The 7530-nt window shown below is 39.2% G+C and overlaps 1 protein-coding gene across 1 annotated transcript in view; it reads left to right on the forward strand.

Annotated features, from left to right (window-relative positions):
• Positions 1–7530, forward strand: part of LOC111874983 (esterase E4) — a 96102-nt gene that overhangs the window by 11275 nt on the left and 77297 nt on the right. The gene's annotated exons all lie outside the window — the stretch shown is intronic.

Consider the following 7530-nt stretch of genomic DNA (forward strand, 5'->3'; position numbering starts at 1 on the left):
TAATTCAATTCGTGTTTATTTATGTGCAAACTTAACAGCACAGTTGTCAATTACAAAGTTAGTACGAGTACATAGAAATACACAAAAATTAAAGAGCAAAATAAAAAATATGACAGTCTATACAATAACAATAAATTAGTAACAATTCCAAGAAAAGAAAAGAAAACAAAAAAATAAATAAAATAATTTAGCCTTAACAGGCGAGAAAAACAAAATAAGTACATTTCGAATGGTTATTCCATTGTGTGATGAGAAAGGACAATACACATACATACACACATAGAGGTTAATAATAATAATTATAATAACCCAATTAATTCTTATTTATTCGTGTGGCAGCTCAACATCCTAATTTAAAACAATTAAATTCATATTTAATTACGAACAACTTAACAGCACAGAGGCCAATTAAAAGGTTAGAATGAGTACATAGAATTACACAAAAATAATTAAAAAACAAATAAAAATTTGAGTCTACATAATGACAATAGGTTAATAATAATGCCAAGGTAAATTAAAGTTAACGTTAATAGGGGAGAACAATAAAATAAGACCACATACACACACAAGTAATATTAAGAGTATCATTAGCAAATATTATTAACAATTTTAGGTTCAGTGCCATTGACAGAAAACTGTGGCCTTCTCTGGCCAATTCATATGCACGATAGCCAGACCGTCAGCGTTTTCGGCGGCCACAGGAGAACCCTTAGCCCAAGGTTTGGCAGATTTGGAGCCGCCTAGTAACCAAAGCGTTTCATATTTTCTGGAGTACAATCTGGTTGAGGAAAATTGTATTATGAGGAGAAGGGAGGGGTAGGGAGAGGGTTTCTCGGTCACCCTCTATCTCACCTCCAACGTCCTCATCGTAATGATGTAATTGTAACTGAAGCAGACTTGCATTTATTTTCAGAATGTCTGTGCATAATATAACACGAATAAAAGGCAAATTTGTGTCTGTGCATAAACACTTACTTACATACTTACTTACTTACTCATGGAGCTGAGCTTTTCTGGAGGAGCCACCAATTCTGCAGCTACTCAAGAATTTCCCAGCATTTTATGGAACCCGAAGGTTCATCACCGTGTTCAAATGAGCCCTCCACTGGTCCCTATCCTGAACCAAATCTATCCAATCCATACCATCCATCCTATCTCTCTAAGATACACATTAATATTGTCCACCCACCTAGGCCTTGGTCTTCCCAGTAGCCTCTTTCATTCTGGCTTTCCCATCAATATCATATACGCATTCCTCGTCTCCCGATTCGTGCTACAAGACCTGTCCACCTCATCCTCCTTGACTTGATAATTCTAATTATACTTGGAGAAGAGTTCAAGCTATCAAGCTCCTCATTATGCAGTTTTCTCCAAACTCCTGTCAATTCATCTCTCTTTGGTTCAAATATTCTCAACACCCGGTTCCCAAACACCCTCAGGCTATTCATTCATTCATCTGTAATCTGTCAAGACGACAGGTACACAGACTCTTCCAAAACAGTTCCTCCACTTGATGCGATCTAGAGCTTTCTCCTTCAAATGAAAATATCATCTTCTGTCCCCAAAGTCATCCAGCATTATCTTACGTCTTCTTCCTCGTCTTCTGGTCACTTCTATCCGCCCCTCTCTCTTTCCTTCAATAACTTATTTTAGAAGGCAGTTATGGCGTAAGATATGACAAATCCAATTATCCTTCCGTTTTCTTATTTCATGTAGGATATTCCTCTGCTCACTGACTCTAAATAACACTTCTTCATTTCTCACATAATTGGTCCAACTGATCTTCTCCATTCTTCTCCAACACCACATTTCGAAGCTTTCCAGGTGTTTCTGATCTGCTGCCCTAAGTGTTCAAGTTTCAGCCCCATACAAAGCAATGTTCCAAATATAGCATTTCACTAGTTTCTTTCTCAAATTTAAGTCCAATTTGCTGGTAAAAAGATTCTTCTTCTTGCTAAATGCAGCTTTTGCCATGGAAATCCTGGATTTAATTTCACTAGTACACTTTCCATCATCTGTTACTAAGCTACCCAAATATTTAAAACATTTCATATTCTCCAGATTTTTGGTCTATATTAGTTGTGATTGGGGTTGGTTGTCTCGAAATTTTCATAACTTTTGTTTTTTCCAAATTCATTTCCATGCCACAGCACCTTCCAATTTCGTTTAGTCTATCAATCATACCATATAGCAAAGTTTCTTCCTTAGCCATTAACACAAGGTTACCTGCATATTTCACAGTTTGAATAATTTGCCCTCCTAATTTGAAGTCTCCAAGCCCATCCAGAGCTTCCTTGGTAAGGCATTCGCTGTACAAGTTGAAGAGAATTGGTGATAAACAGCATCCTTGTCGAACTCCTCTTCCAATTTTAACACTTCTTTTCTCTCTTCTGTCTAGTCGCACTCTAACTTTCTGATCCATGTACAATTTACTGATCAATCTTCTTTCACGCCAATCGATACCTTTTCCCTTTAAGATCTGCATTAATTTGGTCCAATTTACAAGATCAAATGCCTTCTGCCAGTCTATAAAGCAAGCACACAGTTCTTCGTCTATCTCCAAAGTTCGTTCTGCTATAATTCTCATCATTCCAATTGCTAACCTGGTTCTTTTCCTCTTCTAAATCCAAACTGATCTTCTCCAAGTATATCCTCTATTTTCCTTTCAATTCTTCTTTTAAGTATCTTTGCTATTATCTTTGCTGTATGTGCAATAGGGCTTATTGTGCGATGGTCACTGCATTTTGTAGCTTTTGTCTTCTTCTATAAGGCAATCATTGTTACTTCTTTAAAGTCCTTTGTCCACTCCCCATTTTCATATATATGGTGTTTATTAGTTTTGTCAGTGTTTTCCTCAGTCTATATTCCCCCACTAATGTCGGAGACCGAGTTTCACACCCATACAGAACCAAAGGCAAAATTAGAGTTTGTATATTCTACTTTTTATGTTTTTGGACAACAGACGAAAAGACTAAAGTTCTGGATTGAATGGTAGCAAGCATTACCTGAGTTCAATCTCATCTTAATTTCCTCCTTGAAGCGTAGGTACCCTTCAGGGGATCCTTCAGGTTGCGTATAGGTTCTCGTGACCATAAGACTGGGCGAGCAGGGGAGGACAAAGAAATCAGCAAGGCGGAAAAACCCAAACAGAAATAACCAAATCAAATATTAACAAAGAATAAATATAATATACTAATAAAAAAGAATACAAACATGATGTAAATACATGTATCAGAATGATTGCAGAGTTCACTGTTCTAAGATTGAATACCACGTAGAGAAATCAATTTGGACGGTCGAGGATGACCTCGACCGGTGGTCCGAAATGAGAACAACCTACCCCTTCAAAGGTTGGGAACCCAAGCGCCCTCAGCTCCACTCGTTAGGCCGCTAAGCCGGATCAGGAGGGGAAGGAGAGAGGGGGACAGTAGAGACAGTAGAGGGGAGAAATGCGCACACAGACCATAGACATAAGCCGACGTCACATCCTGAATCAGGTTTCGATCTGTTATCGTTGTTCCCAAATATATGAACTGTGGCACATTTTCAAAACATCTATTTCCTGTCTTTATGTCATGATTCTGAACTGCATTTTAGTGATGAGACAGTAACATATATTTAGATTTCTCTGTGTTTACTTCTAGACCAACCAATTTACTTGCGTCAATTAAAGTTTGTGTGTTTTCCTTTATGGTATTTACATTATCACCCAGTAGATTCACATCATTGGCGTAGACCAACAGCTGATGTGTCCCGTTTACTTTCAGTCCCACCTGGTTTCCTTGGACCTTCCTAATTGCATAGTCTAAGGCAAAGTTGAAAAGGAGTGGTGATAAAGCATCTCCTTGTTTTAGACCATTCAGGATAGGAAATTTATCAGACAGATATTTACCTACACGGAGTTTACTATACGTTTCGTTTAAACACATTTTAATCAACCTAACTAGTTTCATGGGTATTACAGACTATATCAGAATATTGTACAATACTTCCCTCCTAGCTGAATCATAGGCTTTCTTGAAGTCTATGAATAGCTGATGTACTGTCTCATCGTACTCCCATTTTTTCTCCAATATCTGACGAATGCAAAAGATCTGATCTGTAGTTGATCTGTTACTTCAAAACCCACACTGATGATCCCCATTACTTTCATCTATATATGGACTTAACCTTGAAAGAAGAATATTGGACAAAATTTTATATGAAGTTGATAGCAGTTATATCCCCCAATAATTACTACAGTCAGTTTCATCACCCTTCTTGTGAACTAGTACAATAGACTCCTTCAACTGATCAGGCAATTTTTCCTTATGCCAAATAGAAGTAATTAAATTGTGGATATTAGAACGAAATATTTCGCCTCCTGCTTGAATAAGTTCTGCCGGAATTTAATCACTAACTGACGCTTTATACCGTTTCAATTTTGCAATAGCACTTTCAAACTCAAAAAGGCTAGGCTCAGGTTATAACGGCTCAGCTGTATCGATTTCTTTCTGCCTAAAATCACTGACCCTATGTACATTCAGTAACTTAGAGAAGTATTTCCTCCACCTATTCAAAATATTGTGGGAATCTTCAAGCAGATCACCATTCTCATCTATCACCAAGTTTCTTCTATGTTGGTAACCCGTCTTAAAGTCACTTATTCCTTTATACAGGTCTCTAATATTCTTGTTCTTACTGTTCATTGCATTCTCATCAATTTTGTCTTTCAGATATTCCCTCTTTTTGTTCCTGAAATGCCTGCTGGTTTCACGTCTTATATTGTTCAGATTATCCCCATTTCACTCGCTTGGATCCTGTAACCACAGCAATTTGGCCTGCTTTCTTTGATCTAATAATTTTAAGCATCCATCATCGAACCATGGCTTATGCTTCTATGGTTCATAATAACCTACACTCCCTTTGGCAGACATTTTTTATATTCTAGCTAAGAGTTTCCCAAGCTTTATTTATATCCATCTCAGTTTCCAAGTTTTCCAAAGCCGTTAATCTGTTTGAGATTTCAACACACTACTGCTCTATACCCTCTACTTAATTTAATTTCTTGTGATTGAACCACTCCATATGAACTCTGTGTGTTGTTTGTTTGCTCACTACCAGTCTTTCCCTAGCCTTGTCACCACCAGGTAGTGGTCGGTATCACAATCTGCTGCCCTGAATGATCAGACATCAAGTATACTTGAGTGCCGTCTACTATCTATCAAAATATGGTTTATTTGATTGCGTATCTTCCCATCAGGAGATGTCCAAGTAAATTTACGGATGTTACTATGTGGGAACACTGTACTTTTGACAGTAAGATTTTTTGATGTGGCAAAATTTACTACTCTAACTCCATTATCATTACTAATTTCATGCAAATTCTCATTCCCAATTGTTGGTTTGAAAATGTCTTCCCTCCCTTCTTTGGCATTGAAATCTCCTAACAAAATTTTCATAGGATACTTCGGGAATTTATCAAATACATGTTCTAGATTTTCATGGAACCTGTTCTTTATGTCGTCAATTTCTTTTGTTGGGACATGAACATTCATAACAATGATATCACACTAGTGACCTTTTAGTATTATATATGACACCCGCCCCAACACCCTGGTCTTCCAGCGGTGTAGGCCTCGGCTAAGTTCATTGTTATGAGTCTTGTATCTCAGGGGTACACGGGTGTTGGCTCGCTTACGTCGTTTCGGATGCAGGCTGGATCGGTTAATACTTAGGCACACGTTTTTAGGAAATGAAATATCTCACTCGGTTTGGTAAGTTTCTGATTAATTAACTTTATTTATCCTATGTAGAAACTTCTCTTCCTCGCTAGATTGCGTAATATTTCTTTGAAATCCACTTACACAAATCAGCGTTTATTAACAGTTCGCAATCCCTTTGATAATGCTTCCGGAGTTCACGCTTATTCACTGTCCTCTTAACTGATCTTTTGCTCACTCGACTCACTGACCTCCCAGTTGACTCTTTACTGACTGACTACACTCCTTACTCACTTGAACTCCCTCACTGACTGATTTCTACTGACTAACTCACTTGAACTCCCTCACTGACTTACTTCCACTTACTAACTCCCTTGAACTCCCTCACAGACTCACTTCTACTCACCCACTTGAACTCCCTCACTGCCTGACTTCTACTCACCCGCTTCACAATTACCACCGCCGCTCCTCCAAGAAACCACGTTCTTACAGCCATCTCGAACCTTCCACTGGGAGGGCTACATATCCAAACGCACGGACCCCTTCCGGTATGCACACCTTCTCGAAGCTTCTATCCACAGGTCCTCCACCCCCACAGGCACGGACGAAAGAAGGTATACCTACCCCCCTCGAATGCAATGGACTCACCAACCTCTCTTCTGTCCCTCGTAACAAAAGGCCAGTTCAGAGGACCTTGATCCATCCGGAGCATCTTATTTCCACAGCTAAACTTAATCGTTACGTACAAAAAAATAAGACATTTCCGTGAAGGATGCGTACGGTTACAATATGATATCCTATCTCTAACGAATTGTACTTTCTTAACTGCTGATTCGATTCTCTTATGTACGAAAAAACCTGTACCTAATTCATGATTTTCTTTCCCCTTTCCATAGAAAAAAGTAGTCTCCTGTTGGTGCGACGCCACCGCCATCCCATCTGACCTCCTGTACTCCAGCTAAATCTAACTTAATGCTTAAGATTTCTTCTGCCGCTGCCCTGAGCGAACCTGCAATATACAAACTTCGTAAATTCCAAGTGTCAAATCTCATATCCATTTTCATTAGCTTAGGTCGTTTATCCAAGGAATGAGTTCAGGTCCGAGGCTTTGTGTTCATTTTCGTAACATAATGATTTTTTCGGTGAGGAGTGTTTAGCCTCACGCCCAACCCCCAAGCTGGAAGGTCACCCCTTGTCGGCTCTCCGTGACTGCTTATTCACTATATTCACAGCTACCCTCCATAACTGGAGGGCGTCTCCTCCATCTCCAACCTGAGGACGCGCCATGCCGTGGTTAAAGGTAAAGGTAAAGGAACCTAACATAGTTCCTTTTAGCATGCTTCCCTCATTTTGGAAAAAAATTAAGGAAGCTTATGAGATCACGTTCCTGTCTGTGTGACTCTGGTCAAATACTCTGTATGTAGTATAGGAAAGTATCCGAGTAATCCTTGCCAGAAATTCTTCTTTAAATTGAAATTCTATATAGATAATATCTACTGCCTTTTTTGTCTTTTATAAATTTTCTCTCGTTCTTGCTTACTTTGTAAGCATTGTCCATTGGACCATTAAGTCAGCTTGTAAATATATAAACCTGAATTATATTATTATAATTATTAATAGTATTGTGACATGTCGACCCCTACCTCCCTAACTGCACGTAGCGGTAACGTAGCGCTCGCGTAATGGGCGAGTAATCACCCCGCAACTCTCCCCGCGGTGACGTTACGAGCGGAGCCGAAGTGAGCCGAGCGGAGCTGACGTTAGCCGAGTCCCCGCAACCTTGAAGCTATGCAAAGCGAGTCAACAGCGGTGAAGTCATCGAGGGATA

The sequence above is a fragment of the Cryptotermes secundus genome, unplaced genomic scaffold (assembly GCF_002891405.2).
Source record: "Cryptotermes secundus unplaced genomic scaffold, Csec_1.0 scaffold863, whole genome shotgun sequence".
Taxonomy (NCBI): Eukaryota; Metazoa; Arthropoda; class Insecta; order Blattodea; family Kalotermitidae; genus Cryptotermes; species Cryptotermes secundus.